Raw genomic sequence first — 8,510 nt, 5'->3', positions numbered from 1 at the left:
CTCGGTATTATACTCACCCCAAGATCTTTTTCCTTGAGTGAGGTTTGCAGTCTTTAGCCACCTAGCTTATACTCTGCGGTCTTCGTTGCCCTTCCCCGATCTTCATGACTTTACCAGTTGCTTGACCAAGCTTCCAGCTTGTCCAGGTCTCTTTGTAGTCCTGCCTGATCCTCATCCTATTTTAATTCTCTTCATTAACTTCACATCTGCATACACACTTCTGGGTCTGTCCCTTCCGTCATGTCATTCACATATACCAAAAATAGCACTGGTCCTAGGACTGACTGCTGTGGAGCTCCGCTCGTCAGAGGCGCCCGTTCTGACACCTCGTCATGTACCATGACTTTTTGTCTCCCTGTCAGGTATTCTTTGATGCATTTCAGTGCCTGATCCTGTGTGTGTTGTAAAAGTCAACTAAAAATCCGGAAAATGGGCTAGAACCCCCTTTTCCCGTACAGCTTGCTAAATCCTGAAGTGGGTAAAAATGTTGTGGAAGGAGTAGTAAGTTTGTGGTACCAGCCTTCAATTAAAATGGGGGTGGGGTGGGGGGAGGCTTTAATTGAACTACGTATAGAAAGAGGTTTGGAAATAAGTAATACGTATTTTTAGGAATAGAAGATAAGTATACAAGATATGATATAGCACATAATGAAAATAAAGAACAAGAAGGCACAATAGATATAAGGTCGATGGGTAAACTTCTGGATGAGCATGTTTATAGAGGAGAAACAGATGTATCAGATCATTTAGTTGCAACTACAGTTAGTAAGAGGTAGATGGGGCAAAAGGAAAATGGCAACAGCAAGTGAAAGTTTATAAACTAAGGGAGGAGGAAGTTAGAGCGAGATATAAGCAGCTATTGGAAGAAAGGTGGGCTATTGACAGTATAGATAATGTCGGGGGGGGGGGGGCGGGTGTTGAAAAGAGGTGTGATAATTTTAAAAAGGCAGTGTTAATGTGGGGCAGAAGTTTGTGGGTGCAGGAGAAAAGAGGAGTGATTGGTGGAATGATGATGTTGGAACTTATTCGGTCCGAGAAGTCCCAACGGGGAAAAACACACCGTTCGAGGGCCCTTACACCCACCCAAAAACAAAAACACACTCACTCGGGTTGGCGGAGGTGGATGGGAGGTACTTCTTAATTTATAGATTTACCCTTCAGGGAAGAAGTAGGTAGTTTATACTGTTAGTACACTAATATTAGGATTATTGAGGCAACTGTATTATTATTATTATTATAATCAAGGGGGAAGCGCTAAACCCGGAGGATTATACAGCGCCTGGGGGGGGATGTGGAAGGCATTCAGGCTTAATTCGGGGAACTGGAGCACAGATCCAATTCCCTAAATCAAGAGCCCCTCACCAACATCAAGGAACCTTCCTTGAGGGGAGGCAACTGTAGATGATGATAATGTAGACCTAAGACCTTAACATAGGTAGTAATAGGCTGATAATGTAGGCAAACACTAGGTTATGTTAGCCAGGGAGAACTGGCAGCCCAAGTTTGAATGCTGGGGCACGGGGTTTTGAGACCGCCGTGCTTTCTTCTTAGACAGACACCAACTGGACAACAGTATATAACACTGAGCAGTAGGCAACAGACACTAAGGGAGTTGAGAGACTGCTTCAGGTGTTGTGGGGAACACTTTGCGAGAGACTGTGGCACCCAGCTCAGCGAGTGTCGAGTCTGTTGCAAAGGTAAGCACCATACTGCACTGTCCCAATAATTTAAGGGAACCCCAGGCTAGTAGGGATATCTCTCTGGTAGAGATAGAAAGTGAGTCTGAGCCTGAAATGGTAGCCAGCGTGTTCAGTGGGAGTGAAGTCTCTAATCCGAGTGAGAATCACGGTGCTGCCCTACCTACAGTCGTGGCAAAGGTTGTGAATGGGCCCAGGTCCGAAACAACCTGATTATTCTTTGACGCAGGAGCACAAGTATCCTTGATAACAACGAAGTTGGTGGCTAAATTAAAGTTGAAGGCCACAAGGAAAGTTAGTATGAGGTTGGGAGGGGCTATAAGTCAGGCCCCACCCAAATCTTATGATGTGGTGGATGTCGGTCAAATTAGGTGGACATCGCATTATTATTACAGCCTTGGTGGTAGAGACGTTACCCACGGCAATTACGGCGAGAGGTCTTGCTGCAGCAGCCAAGTGATAAAGACCTTGACGTGAAGCTGACAGACCAGGGAATTACCACTGATAGTCAGAAATGTAGGTATCCTGGTGGGAGCCAATCAGATAGATGACTTCCTGTCTACACGACGGACGTTTAGGGAAGGAATTGGTTTATACAGATCCCCAGTAGGATACATCATAGGCGGCAGGATTCCACCTGAATTCCCTGCCATGCCAGATAGACAAGAAGCTGTCCCCATGATAGCTGGGGGAGTAGTGATAATGAGTACCAATATACACGATGAACCGCCAGGGAAGCTGAACCAGGTAGGGAGTGACGAACACTCGGCCACCTTGGGAAAACTTTTACAGGGTACGTAAAGAGGGAGATAGATTGCCATTAAATCCAGGAAACCTCGTATCAGTGGGAGGAAATTATTATAATCAAAAAGAAGCGCTAAGCCACAAGGACTATACAGCAGTGGGAGGAAAGGCTAACAGGGCATGTGGGCCACTGGGTTGGAAAGTACGGAGCCACTCGGTCAAGGCTAGACATACGAAAGATGTTAAAGGAAAGGGTGCTAAGACCACCGGAACCAACAAGTTTACACCCCCAGAGGTCCAAGCAGGGGAAACTGGATGGTTGAAGTTAGACCGGAGTCTGCTCGACAAGAATGGCTGGACGGCACTAGTGTCCAGGGTCCACCGTGGGGGTTCGCGGAAGGTGAACTTGATTTAGACTTAGTACCTACCTTCGCCAGCGGGAGGATGTTGGGACTTATTTGGTCCGAGAAGTCCCAACGGGGAAAAACACACCGTTCGAGGGCCCTTACACCCACCCAAAAACAAAAACAAAAACACTCGCTTGGGTTGGCGGGAGGTACTTCTTAACTTATAGATTTACCCTTCAGGGAAGAAGTAGGTAGTTTATACTGTTAGTACACTAATATTAGGATTATTGAGGCAACTGTAGATGATGATAATGTAGACCTAAGACTTTAACATAGGTAGTAATAGGCTGATAATGTAGGCAAACACTAGGTTGTTAGCCAGGGAGAACTGGCAGCCCAAGTTTGAATGCTGGGGCACGGGGTTTTGAGACCACCGTGCTTTCTTAGACACCAACTGGACAACACGTGCCGTGATCAGCAGACGGCACCCCCCACGTGTCTTCACACGAGACCTGGGGAAATCTGGTAGAGGCACCTCGATGTACCGTAGATGACCACCTCCGTCAGGCCCATACAGTAAAACAAGACCTCCACTTTATCTTAGGATTCTGGCCAGCGTCTGGGGAAAGTTGCGAGCGAGTTGAACTGTAGGCCTTTGTGCAGCTGGCAGTGCATGCCCAGTACGTACTTTCTCTTCTCTACCTAGAACTAGTGTCCGTTTCTGCATAGTTATACTAGGGGATATACACCCCCTTGGAAATAGGAATTTGAGGTGCAGGCAGGTCACTAATATTGATTGAACATTGCAGGAACTAAGGCTCCCAGTTGCACGTGGTTTCTGAGGGGAAGTCCAAAGGGGCTAAGCTTAGGGAGGTTGAAGATCAGGATATATGCTGCAACACCAAGTTAGTCCTTTAAACATGTATGCAGGCGAGATTTCTTGCAACATCAATCATTTATGAAAATCTGTCCTATAAGCCACTTGTGAGGCTGAGGTACCTACCACAGAGCTTGCCAGGGTAGGCAACTCACTTGAGTTGAGCGAGTGCAAAAGGAGAGCAAATTATAGAGGGTGAGGCGCTGTCAACAAATTTTTCTAACAAGAACATTTTCTTGGAGATAAATAGGTTAAAGCCTAAGGATTTGACGGTTAAAAACAGAGAATCGAGGGGGAGCACTAAACCCGTAGGATTATACAGCGCCTATGGGGGGATGTGGAAGGTATTCAGGCTTAATTCCCTAGATCAAGAGCCCCTCACCAGCGCCAAGGAACCTCCGAGAGGTAAAAAAAAAATAGGGGAATTAATAGATGGGGAGTTGGAGGTATTGGGAAGACAGCAGGAATATTTTGAGGAACTGTTAAATGTTGATAAGAGGGAGGGAGTAATTTTATGCATTGGCCAGGGAGCTATAACAGGAGGGAGGGGGAGGTTAGTTTTGGAGAAGTTGGTTCTTTGTTCAGTAAATGAATGAGAGGAAGGTACTTAGGGACTGACAGATTATAATCATGGGGGAGCGCTAAACCCATAGGATTATACAGCGCATGGGGGGGTATGGAACGTATTCAGACTTAATTCAGGGAACCAGAGCACAGATCCAATTCCCTAGATCAAGAGCTCCTCACCAGCTTCAAGGAACCTCCCTTAGAGAGGTAGGGACTGACAGAGTGTATACCTGGAGATGGTTTCGGGGATCAACGCCCCCAGGTCTCCTAGTGGATCAGGGTATGATCAACCAGGCTGTTACTGCAAGCAGACAGATGTACAAACCAAAGCCCGGTTGATCAGGTACAGACTTCGTGCTTGTCCAGTGCCTTGAAGACAGCCAGAGTCTACGGGTAATTACCCCTTATGTATGCTGAGAGCAGTTGAAGTGTCTTGGGCCCCTGACAATGTTCTCTTAGCGTACTCGTGGCGCCCCTGCTTTTCATTGGGGGATGTTGCATCTCCTGCTCAGTCTTTTGCTTTCGTAGGGAGTGATTTTTGTGTGCAAATTTGAGACTAGTCCCTCTAGGATTTTTCAAGTGTATATTATCATGTTATCTTTCTCGCCTCTATTCCAGGCAATACAAATCGAGGGACTTCAACCGTTTCCAGTAGTTTAGGTGCTTTATTGTAATTATGCATGCTGTGAAAGTTTTCTACATTCTCCAGTTTTGCCTGCCTTGAAAGGGGCTGTTAGTGTACAGATTGTAAATAAGTATTCTAGGTAAAGTGTATGGTAGGGTTATGGAAAGAATTAGAGGTAAGACAGTAGGACTGCATATGAACAAGGTTTTAGAATGGGTAGGGGATGTGTTGACCAAATATTTATACTGAAGCATATAAGTGAACAATATTTAGAAAAGGCTTATGGTAGGATGGATAGAGAAGCAATATGGCAAGTTTTGGAAGTGTAGGGAAATACGTGGTAGGTTACTAAATGCTGTAAAGAATTTTCACGAGGATAGTGAGGGTCAGGTTAGGGTTTGTATTAAAGACGGGGTTGTAAAAGAAGCAAATGTTGGGCGTTTGGGAGAGGAATGGGAGTTGACAGGTACTTTTTGCTGATGATGCTGTGCTTTTGGAGATTATAGAGAGAAGTTGCAAAGGTTGGTAGAAGTTTAGGACTGTGTAAAGGAAGAAAGCTGAAAGAACATAGATAAGTGTAAGGTGATGAAGGTATTAAACGAGTTAGGCAAAGAAAAATTGGATACTACATTAGAGAGAGAGAGTATGGAAGAAATGTGTTCACATATTTGGAAGGTTTTATGAAGGACGAGGTTAACCATAGAACTGAAGGAAAATGTGCATGGGGGTGTTAAACTGGTAGGATTATACAGCACATTGGGGGGGGGGGATGGAAGGTATTCAGGCTTAATTCAGGGAACTGGAGCACAGATCCATTTCCCTAAATTAGGAGTCCCTTGAGGGATCTGTGGAGACGAGAACAAAAAAGCTATCCTTGGAGGCAAAGAAGTGCTAAACCACAAGGGTTATACAGGAACACGCTTATATGGGTGTGAATCATGGGTTGTAAATGCTGGAGGCAGTAGAAATGTGTGTAAGGGCAATGTGCCATGTAATGATTATGTAATTAATTTTTTTTTTTACACTGGCTGTTTCCCACCAAGGCAGGGTGACCCGGAAAAGAAGAAACCCTTTCATCATTCACTCACTGCCTTACTGGAGGGGTGCCTACACTACAATTATAAAACTGCATCTTAACACCCCTCCTTCCTAGTGCAGACAGTTTCCTACTTCTAGGACTAGTCTTGCCTGCAGGTTTCCTTGAATCCCTTCATATATGTTACCTTGCTCACACAACAGCACGTCAAGTCCTACAAATCATTTGCTCCTAATATGCTCGCGCATGCTTGGTGAAAGTTCAAGCCCCTCGCACATACGACCTTTACCCCCTCCCTCCAACCTTCCCTACCCTTCCACTGCAGATTTATGCACTCTCCAGGTCATTCTATTTCCATCTGTAAATACCTGAACCACCTCAAACCCCTCCGGATAATACTTTTAGTACTTCTACACCTAATTTCCAAACTACGGATTCTATGCCATATATTCACACCACACATTGGCCTCAGACATGAACTCTCCAGCCTTCTCCTTGTTGCGACATTCACACCCATATAAGAACGTTGGTATGAATATACTCTCATATATTCACCTTGCTTTTATGGATAACGTTGTCTCCACAGACTCCTCAGGACAAGTGAGCATGTTAGTGAATGGAGACTAATGGTTTTTGGGACCTGACGAGGTATTTGAGTATGACAGGGTTATTTTGTGGAGGGATTCAGGTAAACCAATTAGTCCTGGAGGTGGGCAGTGCCTGGACTTTAAAGAGTGACCTCTAAATTGTCGTATTTGGATGCCTCTGCAAAGACAGAATGATGAGCTTTTTGTGGGGCACCCTGCCTCGGTGGGAGACAGCTGACGTGTTAAAAAAAAAAAAAAAAAAAAGGTTCAACGCTTGGCTTGATCATATAGGTTTCATGTTGACTTGACTGGTCATTCTTGAAGCGAGGGGGATTAGTCATGTATTTTTCATGCACAGGGAAGCTATGTGGTTTAGCGCTTCTTTTTTTTATTATAATAAAGCTATATGGAGATTGCAGTGCTGTATGACGCTAGTGTGTAGTACTTACGAATTATGTTGTAATACATGAAGTTACATTTATTTGGGGAGCGCTAAACACGTACGGAAGGTATTTAGCCTTCAAAAGGAACTTGAGGACAGCTTCCTTTATTTAAATCAAGGATGACCAGGAAGAATAAATAAATATTATTATTATTATAATAAAAAAAGAAGCGCTAAGCCACAAGGACTATACAGCGCTGCAGGGCAGGAAGGAAGCGAGGGCATCAGGTGGCAAAAGGGAGATGGATGAGTAATAGGTTACGGATAACAGCGGGGTAGTGGATGGTGAAAGGGTAAAGGGCAGCAAGAGACTGAACTAGAAAGGGCTGAGGGTAGTGCGAAAAGTATCATCAGAGTTTGTGGAGTAAATCAGTCGTTGTCAAGAAGTCAATGAGAGAGTCAGGATTAAAGGAGGGTCCATCAGCAAGAAGGGAAGGTAAAGAGAGAGTAGTAGAACGAAGACGACGTTGGAGGTAAATTCTGCGTGCTCGTTGATAGAGGGGGCAGTCTAACAGAATGTGGCTAATCGATACTGGAACTTGACACTGCTCACAGAGAGGAACAGGGTGCCTCTCCATGAGATACCCATGAGTAAGACGAGTGTGGCCAATGCGAAGGTGGGAGTGGTCTCCCAACCTCGGCACTGATGACAAGAAGACGGCCAGTAACCTATGCTCGGTTTAATAGAATGAAGTTTGTTACCGAGCAGAGTTGACCAACGTTGTTGCCAACGGGTGCGAAGGTGGGTAGCTATTGCAGCAAAACAGTCCAGAAATGGAACACCTCGATAGGAAATTGGTAGGTCATGTACTGCTGACCGCGCAGCAGTGTCTGCCTGTTCATTGCCCTGTACGTCGACATGACCAGGGACCCAACAAAAAACAATATCTTTGTTTGGTAGAGATACGGCGTAGCCAAAGTTGGATATGGAGAACTAGGGGATGAGATGTATCAAATTTTCGTATAGCCTGTAGAGCACTAAGGGAGTCTGAGACTACTACAAATGATGACACAGGCACAGATGCGATACGAATAAGTGCTGCAAGAATGGCATACAGTTCAGCAGTAAAAATGCTAGCTGAAGATACTAAATGCCCCCGTACGACGCTGTCCGGAAACACTGCTGCGAATCCGACGCCGTCTGAAGACTTAGAGCCATCTGTGTACACAGCGGTGGCATGAGAATGGGAGTGGAAGTGATCAAGAAAAAGAGAGCGGGAAGCCACCGTAGGCAGTTGAGCTTTCGAGCAAGGGAGTGAGAAAGAACAAACCTGAACAGCTGGAACTTCCCAGGGGGGTAGGGAAAAGTGAGATGCTACATGAACATATAAAGGTGGTAACTGAAGGGAAGACAAGAGTGAATGTAGGCGAAGAGAAAAGGGATGGAGCAAATGGGCGGCGAATGAATAAAGAATGTCTACTAATATCGGTGACCATTCTATAAATGGAAGGATTGTGTAGATCGTGAGAGCATACAATGGGCATCACGGCGATCAGACAAGGATGGAACACATTCGCTTCTGCATAGAGGCTCTCAACAGGGGAAGAGCGAAAAGCACCAAGGCACAAACGTAATCCTTGGTGATGG

This window comes from Cherax quadricarinatus, chromosome 56 (assembly GCF_038502225.1).
Source record: "Cherax quadricarinatus isolate ZL_2023a chromosome 56, ASM3850222v1, whole genome shotgun sequence".
Taxonomy (NCBI): Eukaryota; Metazoa; Arthropoda; class Malacostraca; order Decapoda; family Parastacidae; genus Cherax; species Cherax quadricarinatus.
Note: the sequence above shows the minus strand (reverse complement) of the source record.